This window comes from Hyperolius riggenbachi, chromosome 2, assembly GCF_040937935.1.
Source record: "Hyperolius riggenbachi isolate aHypRig1 chromosome 2, aHypRig1.pri, whole genome shotgun sequence".
Classification (NCBI taxonomy): Eukaryota; Metazoa; Chordata; class Amphibia; order Anura; family Hyperoliidae; genus Hyperolius; species Hyperolius riggenbachi.
This window is the reverse complement of record NC_090647.1, coordinates 104,397,149-104,418,905: the sequence shown is the minus strand read 5'-3', so window position 1 is coordinate 104,418,905 and position 21,757 is coordinate 104,397,149.

Here is a 21,757-nt window from a genome sequence, read left to right as displayed (position 1 = left end):
ACAGATTCTGACAAAAGCTCTGAGTGCTACCACGTAGTGATCGCAACGGCAGACAACCAGTGAATGACCAGCACCCAGTATATATAGTACAGCGCTATCCAGCGCCTCCCCTAAGTGCTGGACCAATGGGAACTGGTTGCAACGTCAGCTGACCGGCTTGGTCAGCTGACTCGCTTCTGGGTGTCATAAAAGTTCTGCCTCTCAGCGCGCGCGCGCATCCTTCTGAACCTGTGTGGACTATCAGTCCCAGCCACACCAGACATGTGTTGTGAAAAAGCCGCCGCGCTGGACACGGAACCAGCCGCACCGCTATCAAAGCATGCGGCGGTTTCTCTGCGTCTAGCCATACTATCAGATGTAGGCCCACGCTTGCAAACCGCCGCGTTGGATGCGGAATCAGCCGCCTTGTTCTGAGCACACGCGGCGGCTTTTACGCGTTTTCTCACAGTACCCCCCCCCCTGAGGAGTGGACTCCGGACAGCTCCTACTCGGTTTCTCAGGATGTAGGGCGTGGAACTCCCACTTTAATTCATCCGCATGCATGCGGCAATCAGGTACCCATGTTCTTTCCTCAATGCCATAACCCTTCCAGTGAGCTAAATACTGCACTGAGTTCTGAGTCTAAAATCTTTTCCACTTCATACTCAGGTTGGTCATCCACCATCACAGGGGGAGGAGGAGTGGAATCGATATGCACTGCTGGCTTAAGCAGGGATACATGAAACGATCTCACACCACGCATGCTGGCAGGCAGGTCAATGGCATAAGTAACATTGTTGATTTTCCTGGTTACTGGGAAAGGACCCACAAATCTGGGTCCCAGCTTGGGTGAAGGCTGTTTCAAAGCCAAATGACGAGTGGACACCCAGACCAAGTCTCCTGGCCGGAACTTCCACTCTATGGAACGTTTCTTGTCAGCTTGTTCTTTCTGACTCTGAAAAGCCTTCTCTAGATTCTTTTTCACAATTCCCCAAATGTTCTTAAATGCCTTTTGCCAAGCCTCCAAAGCTGGAAACGGAGTAGAAGCTACTGGCAATGGGGAGAACCTAGGCAACCTTCCTGTTACCACCTGGAATGGAGAGAATCCAGAAGAAGAGCTTTTCAAATTATTGTGTGCAAATTCTGCAAACGGCAAGAACTTGACCCAATCATTTTGTGCATCCGCAACATAACACCTTAGAAACTGTTCCAGAGATTGATTTATTCTCTCGGTCTGACCATTGGTCTGTGGGTGGTAGCCTGACGAAAATGACAGTTCCATGCCCAACTGATGACAGAATGCCCTCCAAAATTTAGAAACAAAATTGGACTCCCCGATCTGACACTATATTTTCCGGAATGCCATGTAGCCGGAAAATATGCAGGATGAAGAGATCAGCCAATTCCTGGGCCGAGGGGAGTCCTTTCAGGGGCACGAAATGGGCCATTTTACTGAATCTGTCGACTACTACCCAAATGACCGACATGCCCTCAGACTTCGGGAGTTCACCCACAAAATCCATGGACAAATGGGTCCATGGTTCACTCGGGGTGGGTAAAGGCTGCAATGTTCCCACAGGTGCCTGACGGGAGGGTTTACTTCTTGCACACACTGCACATTCTCTCACATACTCCTTGCAGTCAGTTGCCAATGAAGGCCACCATGCACACCTAGCAACAAGGTCCTGTGTTCTGGTGGCACCAGGATGTCCAGCATTTTTGTGGGAATGGAACATCTGCAATATCTGGAGGCGAAATGGCAATGGTACAAACATGACCCCTTCAGGCTTTCCTTCAGCGACATCCTGCTGGAAGGGACTTAAAGTTTCAGTCCAGTTCCTCCAGGTCTCTGTGGCTGCCAACACCACTTTCTGTGGGAGAATAGTCTCTGGGTCTGAGGGCTGTGCTGTCTCTGGTTCAAAACATCTGGATAAAGCATCTGCTTTAATGTTTTTACTACCCGGGGTATATGTAATTATAAATCTGAATCTCAAGAAAACAAGTGACCACCGAGCCTGTCGGGGACTCAATCTCTTAGCCCCCTCGATGTATTCCAAATTTTTGTGATCAGTGTAAACTGTAATCGTATGTTCTGCTCCTTCTAGCCAATGACGCCATTCTTCAAAGGCCAATTTAATGGCTAGGAGCTCCCTGTTGCCTATATCGTAGTTTCTCTCTGCGGGTGAAAATCTACGGGAAAAATAGGCACATAGGGGTAACCTTCCCTGCAACCCAGAACGCTGAGACAGCACAGCCCCTACCCCAACCTCTGAGGCATCTACCTCCACAATAAAGGGATAGGTGATGTCTACGTGTCTCAAAATGGGTGCAGAGCAAAACAATTCCTTCAGGGTGGAGAAAGCAGCATGAGCTTCGGGGGACCAGTGGTTAGTATCTGCCCCTTTCTTAGTGAGGCTGGTGAGGGGTGCAATGACTGTGGAGTACCCCTTTATGAACCTTCTATAGTAATTAGCGAACCCTAAAAATCTCTGGAGAGCCTTCAGTCCCACTGGCTGAGGCCACTCCAAAACAGCAGAGACTTTGGCAGGGTCCATAGAAAGGCCCGAGGTAGAAATTATGTACCCCAGAAAGGCGACAGATGTTACCTCAAAAATGCATTTCTCCAATTTGGCATATAACATGTTTTGTCTTAGCTTGTGCAGCACAAACCTGACATGATCCCTATGTTCTGAGAGATTATCTGAGAAGATTAGTATATCGTCCAGATATACAAGGACAAATTTGCCCAAAACCTCTCTGAACACCTCATTAATGAGTTCCTGAAAGACGGCCGGGGGCGTTACACAACCCGAAGGGCATCACCAGGTACTCGTAATGCCCACCGGGTGTGTTAAAGGCCGTCTTCCACTCATCGCCCTTTCTGATCCGCACCAGCTTGTATGCACCCCGCAAATCCAATTTTGAAAAAACGTGTTACTGGAGGCACTTAGCATTGGTGACCTGAGTAAATAAATCGTCTATCAAAGGTAATGGATAGCGATTTTTTACTGTGATTTTATTCAGGCCCCGATAATCAATGCATGGCCGAAGGCCTCCATCTTTTTTCTTTACAAAAAAGAAACCTGCTCCAGCAGGCGACCGGGAAGGGCGAATGAACCCTTTAGCTAAGTTTTCACGGATATATTCCTGCATGGCCAACTTCTCAGGCCCAGATAAATTGTAGAGATGACCTCTAGGGGGCATACAACCAGACCAGAGATCGATAGGACAATCGAAAGGGCGGTGTGGAGGAAGTTTATCGGCTGACTTAGGACAAAACACGTCCGCAAATTCAGAATACTGATCTGGCAATCCCTCCACGTGAATCTTGGTCTCACCCAAGGTTACCTTCGCTAAACAATGATGAAAGCAATGGGAATACCAGCTTGTTAGCTGACCAGTCTCTCAATTAATCTGAGGTGAGTGAAGTTGTAACCATGGCATGCCAAGGATGATCGTGGAGGTTGTCATACGTAACACAAAAAAAATGCAAATCTTCTCTATGCAACACCCCAATAGAGATTCCCACCTCTGGAGTCTGTGACAGAGGACTGTTACCCTGCAGAGGGGAATCATCCCCTGCTGTAACTTGAATCGGTGGTTTAACCGGGGTGAGCGGAATTCCCAATCTCTTCGCAAATTCATAATCCATAAAATTAGCCGCTGAACCTGAGTCAATGAAGGCTTCAGTGACTTCTGACCTATCTTCCCACGAAATTGTACAAGGAAGAAGCAAACGTTTTTCATCTAGGGGTAAAAATTGTACGCCTAGGGTATTACCCCCAACTACACCTAGGCAGTAGCGTTTCCCGATTTCTTAGGGCAATTCTGCACTCTATGACCCCACTCTGCACAATACAAACAAAGCTGCTCTGATATTCTGCGTTTCCGCTCCAACTGAGACAACTTAGACCGACCAATCTGCATTGGCTCAGGGGGAGGTGACGCGGGGAGAGGTGGAGTTACTGGAGGCACAGCATGGGACACCATTCTCACGTGGTTTTTACCCCGGGTCTGCCTCTGATAGCGCAGCCGGCGATCTATCCTGATGGCCGATGAAATGGCCTCATCGATGGATTTGGGTTCAGGCTGACTTAACATAAGATCAGAGACCTCGTCAGACAACCCTGATAAAAAACAATCTAACAGGGCAAATGTATCCCACCTGGCCGATACCGACCATCTCCTAAATTCAGCAGCATAATCTTCAACCGGACCCTTGCCTTGACGCAAAAGTTTGAGCTTCTGCTCAGAAGTCGAGGCAATGTCTGGGTCGTCGTAAATTACAGCCATAGCTTTAAAAAATTATTCTACAGAGGCCAGGGCTGGGTGACCAATGGGAAGACTGTACGCCCAGGTCTGGGAATCGCCAACAAAGTTTTGATAAATGTAACCCTTTGGGCCATAGTGCCTGAGGACTTAGGTCTTAACTCAAAGTATGATAACACTCTACTTCTAAAATTTCGGAAGTCAGATCTGTGACCAGAAAATCTTTCGGGTACAGGCATACGTATGTCTGTGCTAGGAGGGGATCGCACTTCATCCACAGCCGTCTGGAGGGTTTGCACGGATCCAGACAGGGCGTCTATTAACGTCTGGTGGCTACCCAGCACTTGGTTGATGTTATCCACCAAGGTGGTAAGTGTGCCCAGACGGCTGAGTGCGTCCATTTGTGTTTGGTCTGCCGTTCTGTAACGATCGGTGTAACACAGAGAGAATCTGATTATCGGTGATCTGCAGTATCACCAAAAATGCAGATATATACCTGATTATTGATGATCTGCAGTATCACCGATAATCAGATATATCACTAACCTCTGGATACCTGAGTAATATGAGTGTTTGGTGCAACAGTAATACTTTGAGGAGAATACCTGGGGAACGGGTATCAGGGCAGCAGGCAATACTGTCCTGGAGAACAAGTACCTTCCAGTAACCTGGGACTCTCCCGCATGGAGGAGCCAGGCTAGGGGTAGGAAGGGCCAGAGCGTGCGTGACATCAAAGGCAGGATGTCACTGACTGATCTGTGAACTATCTCTTAAGTGAGAAGATAGTTCTCGAGGTCGGGCAAGCCAGGTCGGCAACACACGGACAGACAAAGTACAAAGACAGGAGACTGATTCGGTAATCCTAAGGCACGCAAGGTTTGGCAACAGAGTATCAGATATAGCGAGGTACTGAATCAGTGATCAGAAGAGTGGTCAGGAAAGCAGAAAGTCATAACAGATAATAAACAATGCCTAGTCTTGGGTGTAAGCTTCATGATAATCAACACCCTGGAACTAGTCTGATATATATATATATATAACAGAATGGTAACACAAGTCCCTAGACTTAGGTGTGAGGTCCTTGATCATCAACACCCTGGAACTAGTCTGAATAATAACAGAATGGTAACACAAGTCCCTAGACTTAGGCGTGAGGTCCTTGATCATCAACACCCTGGAACTAGTCTGAATAATAACAGAATGGTAACACAAGTCCCTAGACTTAGGTGTGAGGTCCTTGATCATCAACACCCTGAAACTAGTCTGAAGTATAACAGAATGGTAATACAGATTCTGGCAAAAGCTCTGAGTGCTACCACGTAGTGATCGCAACGGCAGACAACCAGTGAATGACCAGCACCCAGTATATATAGTACAGCGCTATCCAGCGCCTCCCCTAAGTGCTGGACCAATAGGAACTGGTTGCAACGTCAGCTGACCGGCTTGGTCAGCTGACTCGCTTCTGGCTGTCATAAAAGTTCTGCCTCTCAGCGCGCGCGCGCGTCCTTCTGAACCTGTGTGGACTATCAGTCCCAGCCACACCAGACATGTGTTGTGAACCACCCGCCGCGCTGGACGCGGAACCAGCCGCACCGCTATCAAAGCATACGGCGGTTTCTCCGCGTCCAGCCATACTATCAGATGTAGGCCCACGCTTGCAAACCGCCGCATTGGACGCGGAATCAGCCGCCTTGTTCTGAGCACACGCGGCGGCTTTTCCGCGTTTTCTCACACCAACCCTTGGGAGTAAAGGGCAGGAAGCCCAAATCAATTCAACAGGATCTGCACCCTCCCAAAAGTCCAATCCTCATTATATTATTTTTAACATGGCTCATAGTTATAGCAGCCAAATAGTAGAAATGCGACAAGTAGTGCACAGATGGAGCTATGAGTGTTTATGTAATTTATGAGTGCTGCAGTAATTATTACAATGGCTGGATCCTGTGGAAGCTGGAAATTTAGGCACCCACTAGCGGCAGAAGTTTGAGTGCCACCATAGGCGCCCATTGAAATAACAATATTGAGGGGAAATTAGGGCACCCGTGGTGCCCAATAACTAGTGAGTGCCGGTTCCAGACCACGGTGCCCAAATTTCCCCTTAAAGGGAATCTAAAGGGAAAATAGACTTATTATATAATGATTTGTATGTGTAGAACAGCTAAGAAATAGAACATTAGTAACATTAGTAGCACAGTTATAAGTCTCATATTGTTTCCAGTACAGGAAGAGTTAAAGAGAACCCGAGGTGGGTTCTAAGAATGCTATCAGCACACAGAGGCTGGGTCTACATATACTGCCCAGCCTCTGTTGCTATACTGATCCCCCCTAAGCCCCCCCGCCAAGCTGTCGACACACAGCATATAGCAGCCGGCTGTTTACCTCTGCATCTGTCAGTCTCTGCCGCTCCCCCGCCTCCTCCATAGCTCCAGTCCCGGCCCGCGTCCCTTCCCTCCAATCAGCGGGGAGGGGAGGGATGCGGACGGGGACCGGAGCTATGGAGGAGGCGGGGGAGTGGCGAGACTGACAGATGCAGAGGTAAACAGCCGGCTGTGACACGCTGTGTGTCCATAGCTCGGCGTTTGATTTATGGGGGGCAAGCAGAGCGCATCGCATGGGGGCTTATGGGGGATCAGTATAGCAACAGAGGCTGGGCAGTATATGCAGACCCAGCCTCTGTGTGCTGATAGCATTCTTAGAACCCACCTCGGGTTCTCTTTAAGAAACTTTACTTTTTATTTATGCAAAAGAGCTTCTCTGAGCTCTCCGACCCAGCTTGGATCGCTGTTTTCTGGAGCACTTAAGGTAGCCATACATCTAGCAGTGTATAGGCAGATTTGACCAAGAGACAAATCTCTCTCTATTCGAATCTGATAAGAGACAGATCTGTCAGCTGCCCATACACCGCAGGCTGACTCCCGATCAATTTCAGCATGAAATCAATCTGGAATCGGCCTTGTGATGCCGCATCTGTCCACCTCGACGCCCTAAAGCTGTACCCTAATGATAAATGTCCCCAACCCCCCACCGATACCCACTGCAAGGTGTCAGGAACCAGCCCCGCGGCACACCTGCAGATACGGTTCCCGACTGCGGGTTTGACCAAATCAAGCGGGGAGCAGCCTTATTCAAGCTACAACAAGGCTGTTGCCCCTCAAAGCACTTCTCACTGCCACCACTAGCTGCTGCTAGACACTTCAATGATTCCCACTCTGCAGTTGAGTGATCTGCACGCAGTCCGCGTTTTCGTATTTGGGTCAGCTTTGTGCTTAGGCCAAACACAGGAACGCCACACACACAATACAATCGTACAGTAGCAAGGCACAATCAGGCACTGAACTTGTAATGTAAATTACACTGCAGTCTCTTTCTAAGCTATGAGCTAGTTTAGTACATCAGAAGTAAAACTTATTAAATAAAGATTTAATATTCCAGGAAAAAAAAGTGGAACAATGCAGAAAATAATATATACAAAAGATTTACAAAAGACAGAGTAAAAATTACAAAGATAAAAGTTACAAAGATACACAACAAGACAGTTTGCAGAAATAAAAACGGGAATCAACGTTACCAGCATATAGATCTGAGCGTTGTTGCGAGGAGAACGCGGTTGCTGGTCAGACCAGGATAGTCCTAGCGTCTTGCTATCTCCAAAGAACTACAACTCTAAATCTTCCTAGCTGAGGTTTTATAGCCAGATTTGTGGCCTGGGGCATTTAATGTTCAGTCCCAAAACTAATGCAATTTTCCAGATTGTTCGCACAGAACTTTTGTCATATCCTTTCTTGCTGTGATAGGCAACTTCAAAGCTTTCCTGTCCCACTTTTGATCTTTGCAGACTTCAAACACTCAAACACTTCCAGCCCAATATTCAGACCACAGGTAAAATTGTATCTTAACACACACATCAAAAGACTTCGATTAAGGGTTTCCTGTTAGCCTTTGAAGTACCCAGGCTCAGTTGGTCCTGATTTGTATATTGGGACAATGGGGTTGTCTACATATACACAGAGTTCAAAAGCCATGCAGACACAGACTATCCTTCGCCAAATGGCTGCTATTTAGCAGCTCCCTGCTTTCAGAGGACCTGAATGCTAATGTACTTCACACTGCCATACAGACAATCACATTAGCATTCAGTTTCCTCCGGCCAAGTGACCAATTACACCCTGAAGCCAGTTGCCAGCCTGGCCTCTTAACAAACATACACATCTGAAAGATACACAGCAGATAGAAAAATGAAAAATATGGCTTCCACGCGATACAATATGGCTGCTATGTTATACACATCCTTACACAAGGTATACATTACCTGTCCACAGCCTCCCCCACTGGCCTCCGGGTTTTCTCCTCTGCAGACATGCGCGCCCCAAGTGTGACGTCAGATGTCACACACGTGCCCTTACTAGGAAACCACGTGGGGTGCATGTGTATGGAGCAAACAGTGCGCCCAGAGCCAGCGTAGGGACAAGCAGAGGCCACTGACAGGTAATGTATACCTTTCATGGGGTACAGGAGGGACATTTATCATTGGGGGGAACAGCGTTTGGGGTTTTGCCGCGTTCGTCGATTGTTGCAAAATTTCACGCCGTTCCCACCACACACCCAATCAAGCAAGTCGGCCCAACATCTTGTAGCATGCGCATCCAGGCCCTTGGGCCAGAGGGGTCCCGAAGGGCCCTCCCTCAACTACAGTTTTAGCTCTATTGGTCCTGTGCTGGTAGTAATCACTTCTATAGATACTTTAAATAGTGATAATCAATAAAACTGTTCCCCACCCCCTTCTTGCACCTCTGACACTGTAGTTGCCATTGGCAGGTTTTGGTGCGACGGATCAATTGTTATGTATAGAGTGCTTGGGGGGCCCCATTGTAAAACTTGCATCGGGCCCACAGCTCCTTAGCTACGCCACTGATGTTTTTACGGTACATAAGCACCCACATTAGTAAGTATGGTAATATTCCCCTCTGCACTGGGAACAGTCATCAGCATCGATTTACAATACCTGAGCCAGCTTGCAGTAAGTGTTAATCATTAATGACCGGCCACATAACTGGAGTTTCTTGTTTGGAGGCATCAGAGGCCTAAGTTGGAAATGTAACCTGACAACAGGGACGGATCAAGACCAAGTTGCGCCTGGGGCAAGGTCAGGTTTTGGCGCCTAAAGGTCAGGTTTTGGCGCCTAAACTGCCATTCATTTTGCCGCCTTTTTAAGAATTCAACAAACTGCGCCTGGGGCAAGATACCCGCTTGCCCCCCCCCCCCCCCCCCCAGATCCGTCCCTGCCTGACAAAGTTACATTAGTGAGTTGTGGGTTGGTAGATAAAGAAATCTAAAGACTTTCAGGGATTGCCATCCAATCAGACCATTTATTGTTGCCGGTGGCTTAAGCTGGTGACTTAAAAGGCATTTTATTGATGCGAAAATATCACATAGGAGAAAAGTGAATTGGTTCAGGCCAATAGTGGTCTGTTTTTATTTTAAAACACCTTTCCTGAGATTACAGTGGGGTCCCCAGTTTGAATCCCAGCCAGGGCACTATCTACAAGGAGTTTGTAGTGTTCTTCCCGTGTCTGCTTGGGTTTCATCCGGGCACTCCGGTTTCCTCCCACGTCCCAAAAACATACTGAAAAGTTAATTGGCTTCCCACTAAATTGGCCCTAGACTACGGTACATACACTACACAATACATACATAGACATATGGCTAAGGTAGGGATTAGATTGAGCCCCTCTGAGGGACAGTTAAGTGACAAGACAATTTACTCTGTACAGCGCTGCAGAAGATGTTGGCGATATATAAAATACTACAAAATAATAATAAAGATGACTGTGTTTCCTTGTTCACCCCAGTCTAGTGTCTTTGCTCCTAATACAGGACTGGAAGTGCCCGCGCTGTGAACAAGCTGATCTGAAGTGGGCATGCGTGAGTTCCTGCACCGTGTATATGCGCTTGTTCATGGCGGTGGGCCCTTTCGCTCAACTGGATAAAGTTGGAAAATTATAGACCGCTGGACCAGGGAACTAGTGACCCTGGAGCCCACAGACACCTCTGGAAAAATGTTTAAAACAAAGTACATACTGCTATGTATACTTTAAGTTTCTTTTTCTGCAAGCAAACCAGAAAAAACCTTATGATGTAAGGAATTGTATGTGTAGGACAGATAAGGAATAGAACATTAGTAGCTAAGAAACGAGTCTCATATTTTTTTGTTTTGGAACATACAACAAATAAACATTCCGCAGAGATCCACCTTGCCAGCAGAAAAGATGTCATTACCTGTGATAAATTTAACTACTTAATGCCAGCCCATTGGTGGGGTTAAGCAGGTGCGCGCACGTGTGCACGTGTACATGTGTACGCACCCTAGACTTTACCCTCCGCAAACCCCCGCCGCCCCACCACTGTGCTGACTGGCCCCATCAGTGGAATGCTGAGAGCCGGGTGACTAACCTCCTATTTCTGCTCTGCTTGGGAAGGAGGGAGGGTGGCACTAGGGGAGAGGAGTGAGCCGCCACGAGCCTACAGAGCCTTGTGGAAAATCCGGTCCTGTGTGGGCCCCTTATTTGCATTCTATGCCTGTGCAGTAGAACTGGGCAGAACGCTTCTGGCCACGGGAGCAGGAGGGGGGCGCACGCATGTAGGCATAAGGCCAAATGGAGATTTTACCAGGCCAGCCAGCAGAGGATCAAAGTGGAGAGGGAGGGCGGCAAGGGAGCCAACGGCCTAAAGGGGGCTGGAGGAAGCCCCAGGTGCATATAAAGTCTGTTATTTACAAGTTATCATCACCTAAAGACCATGGTGGCTGCAGACCCCCCACGTGAGACATGTGTCCATGGGTGTCAATACATGGGGTAGAGAGAGGAACTATATGTTGGGGGGCCTCCTCAGAATTTTGCTAGTGGGGGGGGGGCATAATTTGTTGTTACACCCCTGCTCACGGGAAATGAAAATAAATGACAGCTATTTGGGGTTTATGTTATCCCCAATATACAGCTCTGTGACAATGTATTGGATCAGTATGGCTCTGTGACTCAGGGCTTTCCCACAAAATAGCTGAATAGCTGCTTATTGCATAAGGCCGTGCTTTGGAGTGCTTTCCTGTGAGGTCAGCGCTGTGCATGCAGTCAGGGTGTTTGTACAGCACTGACAGCAGCTGCCATGGAATGCTGACGGTTCCAGTGGCTAAATATATATCCAAACTTGGCTGCTGTTTGACATTAGTCATCCAGGGCTCAGCAATTCCCAAGTGTTTAAACAGAGTGGGTGAAAACAGCACAACACTGGTTTCATCTGGGAACAACGTGGGCGTGATTAACAAACTTGGATGCTTTTTCATTACAGTTCCACCTTGCCATAGTTTTTTTTACACATTTAACAAAACACTATTTAATGTGGTTAGGCAGCATGCAAACGGTTTTATAAAAAGGTTGGCTTTGAAAATAAAAATGAAATGTTCCGGTTGCGTTAATTCACAGATCTTTAGCTACCCGATGCCTGCTCACTCCTCCCACACCCTACCCGATGCCTGCTCACTCCTCCCACACCCTACCCGATGCCTGCCCGCTCCTCCCACACCCAGTCAGTTTGAAGCTATGACTTCTGATAGGCCTTTGGGTCAGCAGGGAGGCAGCAGAGCCAGAGTATGACCAAACAGTGCCCTAGGCAGGGTAACTAGTGTAGGCCCACTAACTGTATACGCCCACTGTTTTTTCCCCCCTTAGGCCCTATTTACACTTCAATGTAATCAGTTAGTACGCTTTTTTTTTGTGCATCGTGAAAAAGATTTCAGTTAAAACATGTTAAAGAGACTCTGTAACAAAAAAAAAGTTCCCCTGGGGGTTACTCACCTCGGTAGGGGGAAGCCTCAGGGTCCCAATGAGGCTTCCCCCACTCCTGTAGCTGCAGGCAGTCCAGTGCTGGCTCCCCCGAAGAGTCCCGGAATCCTCCCTCGACAAGGCTGTCAAGCGCTGATTTATTTACCTCTCCTGGCTCCAGCAGGGGCGCTGTTGTGGCTTTCCGCATGGAGATAGGCGAAAATAGCCGATCTCCGCCGGGTCCACTCTACTGTGCAGGTGCAGCAGACTTGCGCCTGCGCAGTAGAGCAGCCCGACGGAGATTGGCTATTTTCGCCTATCTCCGTTCGGAGAGCCATTACTGCACCTGCGCTGGAGCCGGGGAGGTAGATATTTACATTGCCGCCGTTCCGAGAGGATTTCCGCTCCGCCGTGGGACCGAGGAGGATGGGGGAAGCCTCAATAGGATGTGGAGGCTTCCCCCACCCAAGGTGAGTACCCCCCAGGGGAGGTTTTTAAAGTTACAGGTTTTCTTTAAGTGTTAACTGTGCCGTAGGAAAACATGGGCATTACTTAGAAAATCAGTTTTCCTTTCAGTTTTAACTGAGAACAACTGATTAACCGATTTAGGGGATAGCTGTACAGTAGAATCTTGTTATAGTAAACTCTGATATAGTAAATCGATGGATACAGTCATCTCAGTCCTCAGGTCCCAGCAAATGCGTATGAATAAATATACATTGTATGACCAATTCTGATATAGTAAACTTCTGATATAGTAAACTACTTTTCCTGGTACCTTGGAGTTTACTATAAAGGAATTCTTTTGTACTTGGGAAAGAGAGAGAAGAGAACAAAGGAGAAGAACATAAAGGGGAGGAAAGCAGAAAGTGAAGAGGGAAATTTAAGTGGGAGAGAAAGTAAAATAAATCCTGACTCACTGAGGTTCACTTGGGCTGAAGAGCAGCTGAGAACACTTTCTGGTGTGTTTGCTGCCTGGACATACATTTTGCACAGTCATGCAGCTGGGTAAAATCTGCAAAGGTAAGAAATGTATACTTTGGGGGGGCAACGTGAATGGTACCCCTGGGTTTTGGCCATGTCCAGGAGGTGTGCTGTCTGCATCTCTCTGCTTTCCCCATAACCCTTGAGGGGCAGTGGCAGCACTCCCAGGCAGAGAGAGTGCTTTGTTGGGATGCCTGCACTGTTCCCCATTTTTTGGGGGAATGAGGGAGCCCACATGTGTGACCCCCCCTCACGGGATACAAAGTATTTTGCGTGAGCCAACTCCTTCAGCATACAGCAGTGAGGTTGTTTTTGATCTTGCGTACTCTGGCAAGCAGATGCAGCGCAGTGGCATAGTGGTTAGCGCTCTTGCCTTGCAGTGCTGGGTCTCCTGTTTGAATCCCAGCTAGGGCAACATCTGCAAGGAGTTTGTATGTTCTCTCTGTATCGGTATGGGCTTCCTCCGGGCACTCTGGTTTCCTACCACATCCCAAAAACATACAGATAAGTTAATTGGCTTCCCCCTAAATTGGCCATAGACTCTGATACATACTATAGTGTACACTACACGATATAGACATAGAACAATGATAGGGATTAGATTGTTAGCCCCTCTGAGGGACAGTTGGTGACAAGACAATATATTCTGTACATCACTAGGGAAGATGTCGGCGCTATATAAATACTAAATAATAATAATTTGGAAACACTATGCCATTTTAATTAGTCAATAATTAGTCAATAGACATGAGGCAGCCAGTATATAAGTCAGGTGACACCTTGTCTGAGCACACACCCATTTTTTCTTCTCAGTTTGCAGTACATATTAGGATATGCAGATTATTTTATATGCTAGAGCAAGGACATTGTCATCATAGCAGTTGTATTCTCTGGTTTACTTGCATATATAGTTCATTCATTAGTCTTTTATGGATGTACTATAAACATTAGTCATGTGTTTATGAGTTGAGTCATCCCAACGTGATGTTACATTTACTGCATAAATTATGTGTGAGCTCACGCCAAGTGCTGAGTACAAGGCAGGATTAACACCTGTATATAGATATAATTATTGGAATTACTGAATATTCTAAAAATACATACCCTGCCCACACCATTTCTGATCCCTCCTCCTCAAAACGGCAGTGTAAGGAACTTACCTTCCATTTGAGCCCACGGCGAGTCCACATCCTCCAGAAGCCAGCCCGAGCAGAAAGCTTTCAGCTCGGGCCGATGCAACATTCCCAGGAGCTGTGCACGGCTCAGAGTGGCTAATGACGCGGGCGTTTGGCTCTTACCTCTTCTTATGGTCTCAGACAGCGCTACTAGAGGCCAAACATGAGTACTACTGGCACAATGATTAACGCAATTCAGCAACCAATTAGATGCTAGATTTGTGGTTCCATGGTGTTCTCTGCCTATTTTAGCATGCCCTGCTCATTGTGTCATTGCCCATGATAGGAATAGCTGCCTTGGCCTCAGGGCCGCCATCAATATTTTTGGGGCCCCTCACACATTATCAGGCCTGCCCCCCCCCCTCCCCGGGGCCACCCATCGGCTGCTGTGCCCGTCCACTAGCCACCCCACCCCTGTGCCTGCCACCATTTACAAGTTAGTGTTTTACAATTAAGTAGGCTAGCTAGGTACAGATGTCCTCCAGTATAGGCTAGCTAGGTACAGGTGTCGCCCACTCCCAGTATAGGCTACTAGGCTAGCTAGGTACAGGAGTCCCCCAGTATAGGTTAGAAAGATACACGTGTCCCCCCAGTATAAGTTAGCTATGTTTAGGGGCTTCAGTAAAAGTTAGCCATCAATAGGGGAGCTAGTATAGGTAAACCCCCACCCCCCGATCCCAGCGCTGTTACTCAACATGCTTCTGTCCAGCGATTGCTGCATCCTCTCTACACAGCTCGAGTATTCTCCGTGGAGAGGATCGGGACTGAGCAGCCTCATGACTCGGTCCCGATCCTCCCCATAAAGAATACCACTGGACAGAGGCTCGGTGAGTAATTGTGCCTGGATCAGGGGGAGGGGGGAATCAGGTGTTGGGGGGCACCTATACTAGCTCCCCAATTGCTGGCTAACTTTTACTGAAGCCCCTACACATAGCTAACTTTTACTGGGGACACCTGTACCTTTTAAAACCTCCTGAGCGACATTCCCGACACTGTGTCAGGCATACCGCTTTCAGCAAAAATGTGGTGCCTGACACAGTGTCCAGCATACCACTAAGGAGGTTAATGCCAGCATGTTGGTGAGGACCCATGCCCCTCACTCTAGTGTTAGTTGTCCCCCATGATGGTGGCCCTCCTTGTGCTACTGTGCTGGGTGCAATATTGCTCATGAAACCACTGTGCACGACCTTGCTTTGCCTCTTGACCTTGTTATTGGATTGTTGCCTGGGCCAACCTTGGAACTGGATTTGACCTATTGCCTGATCCTCTGGTGCCAATTTATTCTGATCTACCATGTATGACCCCTAGATTGTTACTGGATTGGCTTACGTTTTTAGATTCTTTAATGTACTATTCTGATCATCTGTTGTTGACTTGGACTGTCTGATTTCTCCCGCCTGTTCCTATCTAGCGTGGTTCTGGTGGTACTGCTGTCTTCTCGGCCTCAGTCCCTATACTTTGCACGCTGAAGTCCTCGGGATAACCATAGTCGGGTAGACGCAACTCCCTCTCCCGTTCACGCGGGCACTTGGCTATATAGTTACATAGTTATTTTGGTTGAAAAAAGACATACGTCCATCGAGTTCAACCAGTACAAAGTACAACTCCAGCCTGCTCCCTCACATATCCCTGTTGATCTAGAGGAAGGCGAAAAAACCCTTACAAGGCATGGTCCAATTAGCCCCAAAAGGGAAAAATTCCTTCCCGACTCCAGATGGCAATCAGATAAAATCCCTGGATCAACATCATTAGGCATTACCTAGTAATTGTAGCCATGGATGTCTTTCAACGCAAGGAAAACATCTAAGCCCCCTTTAAATGCAGGTATAGAGTTAGCCATAACGACTTCCTGTGGCAATGCATTCCACATCTTAATCACTCTTACTGTAAAGAATCCTTTCCTAAATAAATGGCTAAAACGTTTTTCCTCCATGCGCAGATCATGTCCTCTAGTCCTTTGAGAAGGCCTAGGGACAAAAAGCTCTTTCGCCAAGCTATTATATTGCCCTCTGATGTATTTATACATGTTAATTAGATCTCCTCTAAGGCGTCTTTTCTCTAGACTAAATAAACCCAGTTTATCTAACCTTTCTTGGTAAGCAAGACTTTCCATCCCACGTATCAATTTTGTTGCTGGTCTCTGCACCTGCTCTAAAACTGCAATATCTTTTTTGTAATGTGGTGCCCAGAACTGAATTCCATATTCCAGATGTGGCCTTACTAGAGAGTTAAACAGGGGCAATATTATGCTAGCATCTCGCGTTTTTTTTCCCCTTTTAATGCATCCCAAAATTTTGTTAGCTTTAGCTGCAGCTGCTTGGCATTGAGTACGATTATTTAACTTGTTGTCGATGAGTACTCCTAAGTCCTTCTGCAAGTTAGATGTCCCCAACTGTATACCATTTATTTTGTATGGTGCTAGACCATTGGTACGACCAAAATGCATGACTTTACATTTTTCAACATTGAATTTCATCTGTCATTTATGTGCCCATATAGCCATCCTATCTAGATCCTGTTGCAATATGACACTATCTTCCTGAGAGTTGATGATTCTGCACACTTTTGTATCATCTGCAAAAATAGCAACATTGCTCACTACTGCATCTACTAGGTCATTAATAAATAAATTGAAGAGCACTGGACCCAGTACAGACCCCTGTGGGACCCCACTGCTAACAGTCTCCCATTTTGAGTACGATCCATTGACCACAACTCTTTGTTTTCTGTTCATTAGCCAGTTCCCTATCCATGCACACAGACTCTTCTCCAGTCCTTGCATCCTCAACTTTTGCACCAGACTTTTGTGGGGAACAGTGTCGAAGGCCTTTGCAAAGTCCAAGTATATCACATCTACAGCATTCCCAATATCCATATTAGCATTCACTACCTCATAAAAGCTGAGCATGTTAGTCAAACAGGACCTGTCTTTAGTAAACCCATGTTGATGCTGAGAAATACGATTATTTTCTACTATGAAGTCATGTATAGTATCTCTTAGTAAACCCTCAAATAGTTTGCATACAACTGATGTTAAGCTTACAGGTCTATAATTTCCTGGATCTGATTTTTTGCCCTTCTTAAATAATGGGAAAATGTGGGCTGTACGCCAATCCACTGGGACTCTGCCAGTTGAAAGAGAGTCACAAAAGATAAGATAAAGGGGTTTATCTATAACTGAACTTAATTCCCTTAGGACCCGAGGATGCATGCCATCCGGGCCAGGTGCCTTGTCTATTTTTAATTTATTTAGTCTTGCCTTTACTTCTTCCTGCATTAAGTATTTAATATTACAGTTAGAAGATTGAGACTCTTCTGCCTCTGTAATTTGCAACAGTGCTGTTTCCTTTGTGAAGACAGAAGCAAAGAAAGCATTTAATAACTTTGCCTTACCTTGGTCATCCACCATTGAGTTCCCACCCTCATCCTTTAGGAGTCCTATACAGTCAACCTTTCTTTTTTTAGAGTTGATGTACTTGTAAAACTTTTTTGGGTTATATTTGATATCCCTAGCGATTTGATTTTCAGCTTCGATCTTTGCCAGCCTAATCTCTTTTTTACAATTTTTATTGCACTCCTTATAATTGCTTAGTGCAGCCTCGGTCCCCTCCTGTTTTAGGACCTTATAGGCATTCTTTTTCCTCTTCATTTTATCTCTAACCTTTCTATTCATCCATAGAGGCCTTTTTTTATTCCTAGACATTTTGTTTCCATATGGGATATACATACTACAATATTGATTGAGAATAAGTTTAAAAGATTGCCATTTCCCTTCAGTGTCCTTCCCTTGTAGTACATTATCCCAGTTCACCAAACTTAGTGCCTGCCTAATTTGATTGAACTTTGCTTTTCTAAAATTCATAGTTTTAGTGGCCCCGATGCCCTGTGGCCTATCAGTCACCAGATCAAACGTTATGTTGTGATCACTATTTCCCAAATGTTCTTGAACCTGCACATTTGATACATTATCTGGTCTATTAGAAATGATCAGATCCAGTAACGCATTCCCCCTAGTTGGTTCCGTTACCATTTGAGTCAAGTAATTGTCCTGTAGTGCTGCCAGAAATCTGCTGCTTTTACCAAAATGGGTAGCCTCAATACTCCAGTCAATGTCTGGAAAGTTGAAGTCGCCCATAACTATGACCTAATTTTTACTTGCAGCTTTTTCAATCTGCTGTAGTAATCGCAGTTCTGCAGCTTCATTAATATGAGGTGGTCTGTAGCATACCCCAATAGGTGAAGATCATGGTGTCAGATTGGAGCATAGGGACTGAAGGAAGACGGGAGATCTGCAAGGTCTCACACACAGTCCCTAGCTGCCATGTGTGATCTAATGGTTTCAATTCACGGAGTCAATTATTTGATTTTGTGATGTTATTGTACATTGTGTGACATTATCCAAACACATATACTAGATCAGGGCTAGGCAAACTACGGCCCACAGGCTGTATCTGGCCCACTAGTCTTATGAATCCAGCCTGCCGATAGAGCGCCGGATTCCTCTCCTCCCTCCCACCTTGTAAAATTGTATGCAGTGCATAGGATAGTGTTAACCAGGCCCGGCCCTAGACCATTTGCCGCCTGAGGCAAACTTTAAAGAAATCGCCGCCGCGCCCCCCCCCAAGCCGTGGGTGTGGGGGGGCCGCCCGAGCTGGAGGGGATAGCGGGCAGGAAGGGGGTATTGGGCCTAGCGGCGGGGCGGAGGGTTGGACCCCCCCTCCCTCGCCTGGGTCCCCCGTCCTCCGCTCCCCTCCAGCTTGTTATGCGCGCTGGCTGCCTGCAGCTATAAGAGGCAACGGGCGGGGATCACTCACCTCTTCCTCGTTCAGCCTGCGCTCCACTGAGTCCGCAGGAAGTGACATCAGTGGAGCACACGCTGGAACGAGGAAGAGGTGAGTGATCCCCGCCCTTTGCCTCCTATAGCTGCAGGCAGCCAGCGCGCATAACAAGCTGGAGGGGAGCGGAGGACGGGGGACCCAGGCAAGGGAGGGGGGGTCCGACCCCCCTCCACGCCGCTAGGCCCAATACCCCCTTCCTGCCCGCTATCCCCTCCAGCTCGGAGGGCCCTCCACAACCACGGACGGGCGGGTGCCGCCCCCCCAGAAGTGCCGCCTGAGGCAAACGTTTCACCCCGCCTCATGGGCGGGCCGGCCCTGGTGTTAACCCACCCAATAGCACTTTCTAGCAGTGATCTCCACGGCCAAAGCTGTGTCATGTGACTCGCAGTCTGTATGTACTAGGATGTCACATGGCACCACTGTTGCCATTAAAATTGAGCCTGGAAAGTGCAATTGGGTGAGTTGCATGCTCACAACTCTGCAGGTAAGGTGGAGAGCACAGGAGAGGAATGTGAGAGGCATGCAAGCTGCTAGAGGAATGCGGCCAGCAGCCGCAAAAGTCTGCCCGCCCCTGTATTAGATGGATATGTTTTTGGTTTCCCAAAATACGTTTCTTCACTAATACAGTACTTCAAATTAAAGCGGATCCGAGATGAAAAACTAACTATAACAAGTAACTTGTCTATATATCTTATCTAAAGTTTAGATTTACACAGCAAATCTAGCTGCAAACAGCTTCAATAGAATATGATTATTTCTTCCTGTGATAATATGACAGCAGCCATGTTGTTTGTAAACATTACACACAGGCAAGCTTATCTGCATCTTCAACACTCAGCCTGTGGAAAAAACCTAATACCCCCTCCTCCCCTCTGCCTCTGAAATCTCTGGCTAGTAATACCTCCCCCTCATCCTGCCCAGACTAAGCTCCCATGAGCCCTTGCTACTGTCTGAAAATGTCAAGACTCTCTGAAAAGCTGTGGGCGAGGCTTGTTTAGTTTATAGGGAATTAGAGTATTAAAACAAAAACAAAAAAGTATTTGGCTTGAGGAATGCCCTGTAAACAATAGGAGAGAAACACAATTATGCAATGAGTAAAAGTTCATCTCGGATCCACTTTAAGTAAAGGAAGAAATATCCAGACACTCACATGCGTAGATAGTCCACTGTAGCTACACATATTACATGGTCATTGCAGTGCTCTTTGTCCACTGGTGCCCTTTACTTTTTGGCCAGCCACGAACCTGCTTCCTTTTTGGAAATCCCGTGAAAATCACGCTAGTGATCGGCTCTGTGGACATAGATAGCATTGCAATTTCAGGGCATTAAGAGTATGTTTTGGTTCAATGTGAGTTTGTACAGTGTGAGTATTTTGTTGATTCTTTTCCATCCGCACTGTACAGCCCTGTTTTTAGAGGTGGGTGAAGAGGGGGGGGGGGGGGGGGGGGGGCAGGGCCGGGCCGAGGCATAGGCTGGAGAGGCTCCAGCCTCAGGGCGCAGTGTAGGAGGGGGCGCACAATTCATTCAGTTGTCATTCCTAATTGTGTATGAAGCAGAAAGAAATAAGAAAAAGGGGATACATAGCAGTGACTGCAAGCCAGATAACTAGATATTAAGGTGTTATGGAGGTTGTGGGCCCTGTGGCCCTCTTAGTCTAATAGCAATCAGTGTGTGACGGCTGGGGTGGGAGGGATGGAGGGGCGCACTTTGGTGTCTCAGCTTTGGGTGCTGGAGGACCTTGTCCCTGCTCTGGGAGGGGTGTCCACCTGTGGCACAGTGCAGGAGGGAAGCGCAGCGGGCACACAGGGAGGGGAGCCCAACTCCTCCCTCCCTCTCCTCGAGCCCCCCTTCTGTGCTCCCACCTCTATTGCAGAGCTTCAGAGCAGCGGTTACAATGAACACTCACCTCTTCCGGGCTCTGTGGGATAGAGGTCCACAATGTGCTGCCGGTCTTCTGTATCCAATGCCGCTGACTCTACTTCTTGATTTGCGGAAGCAGAGTGAGGGTGCCACTTTTCCCTCCGGAAAATTTCACACAGCTGTGGTCGTGGTCTTCTGCGCATGCACGTCGGCGCACCTCTCTCGATACCACAACACCCCTCCTCCCCCCCCCCACCAGCTCGGTTGGCCTTTAATGCTTGCTACTTGTTCCCCGATTCTCAGTTTTAGAAGAGAATATATATTTAATTCATACAGTATGACTTAGTCCAGTGATGGCTAACCTTGGCACTCCAGCTATGACAAAACTACAAATCCCATCATGCCTCTGCCTTCCCGAAGGTATGCTTAGAGCTGTCAGAGTATTGCAATTCCTCGTGGGACTTGTAGTTCCACCACAGCTGGAGTGCCAAGGTTAGCCATCACTGACTTAGTCTCATCTCTTTAGATTGTAAGCTCGCAAGGGCAGGGCTCCCCCCCTTTTGTGTCTTGGAAATCATATATACATTTTATTCATCATGTTACTTTTATCACTGTCATTACCACTTCTGTATTTTGTATTCTGTATGCTGTATCATTTTTTTTGTATTTTGTCACTAATTATGTATCTTGTATATTAGGGCTCTTTTCCACTAGCGCGTTTGCGCTAGCGGAATCGCAAAATCGCAAACCGCTAGCGATTTTACAATCGCTAGGGTTTGCTAAATAACATAGGAATCGCGGTAGGATATTTCCACTACCGCGATTCATTTTTGCCTGA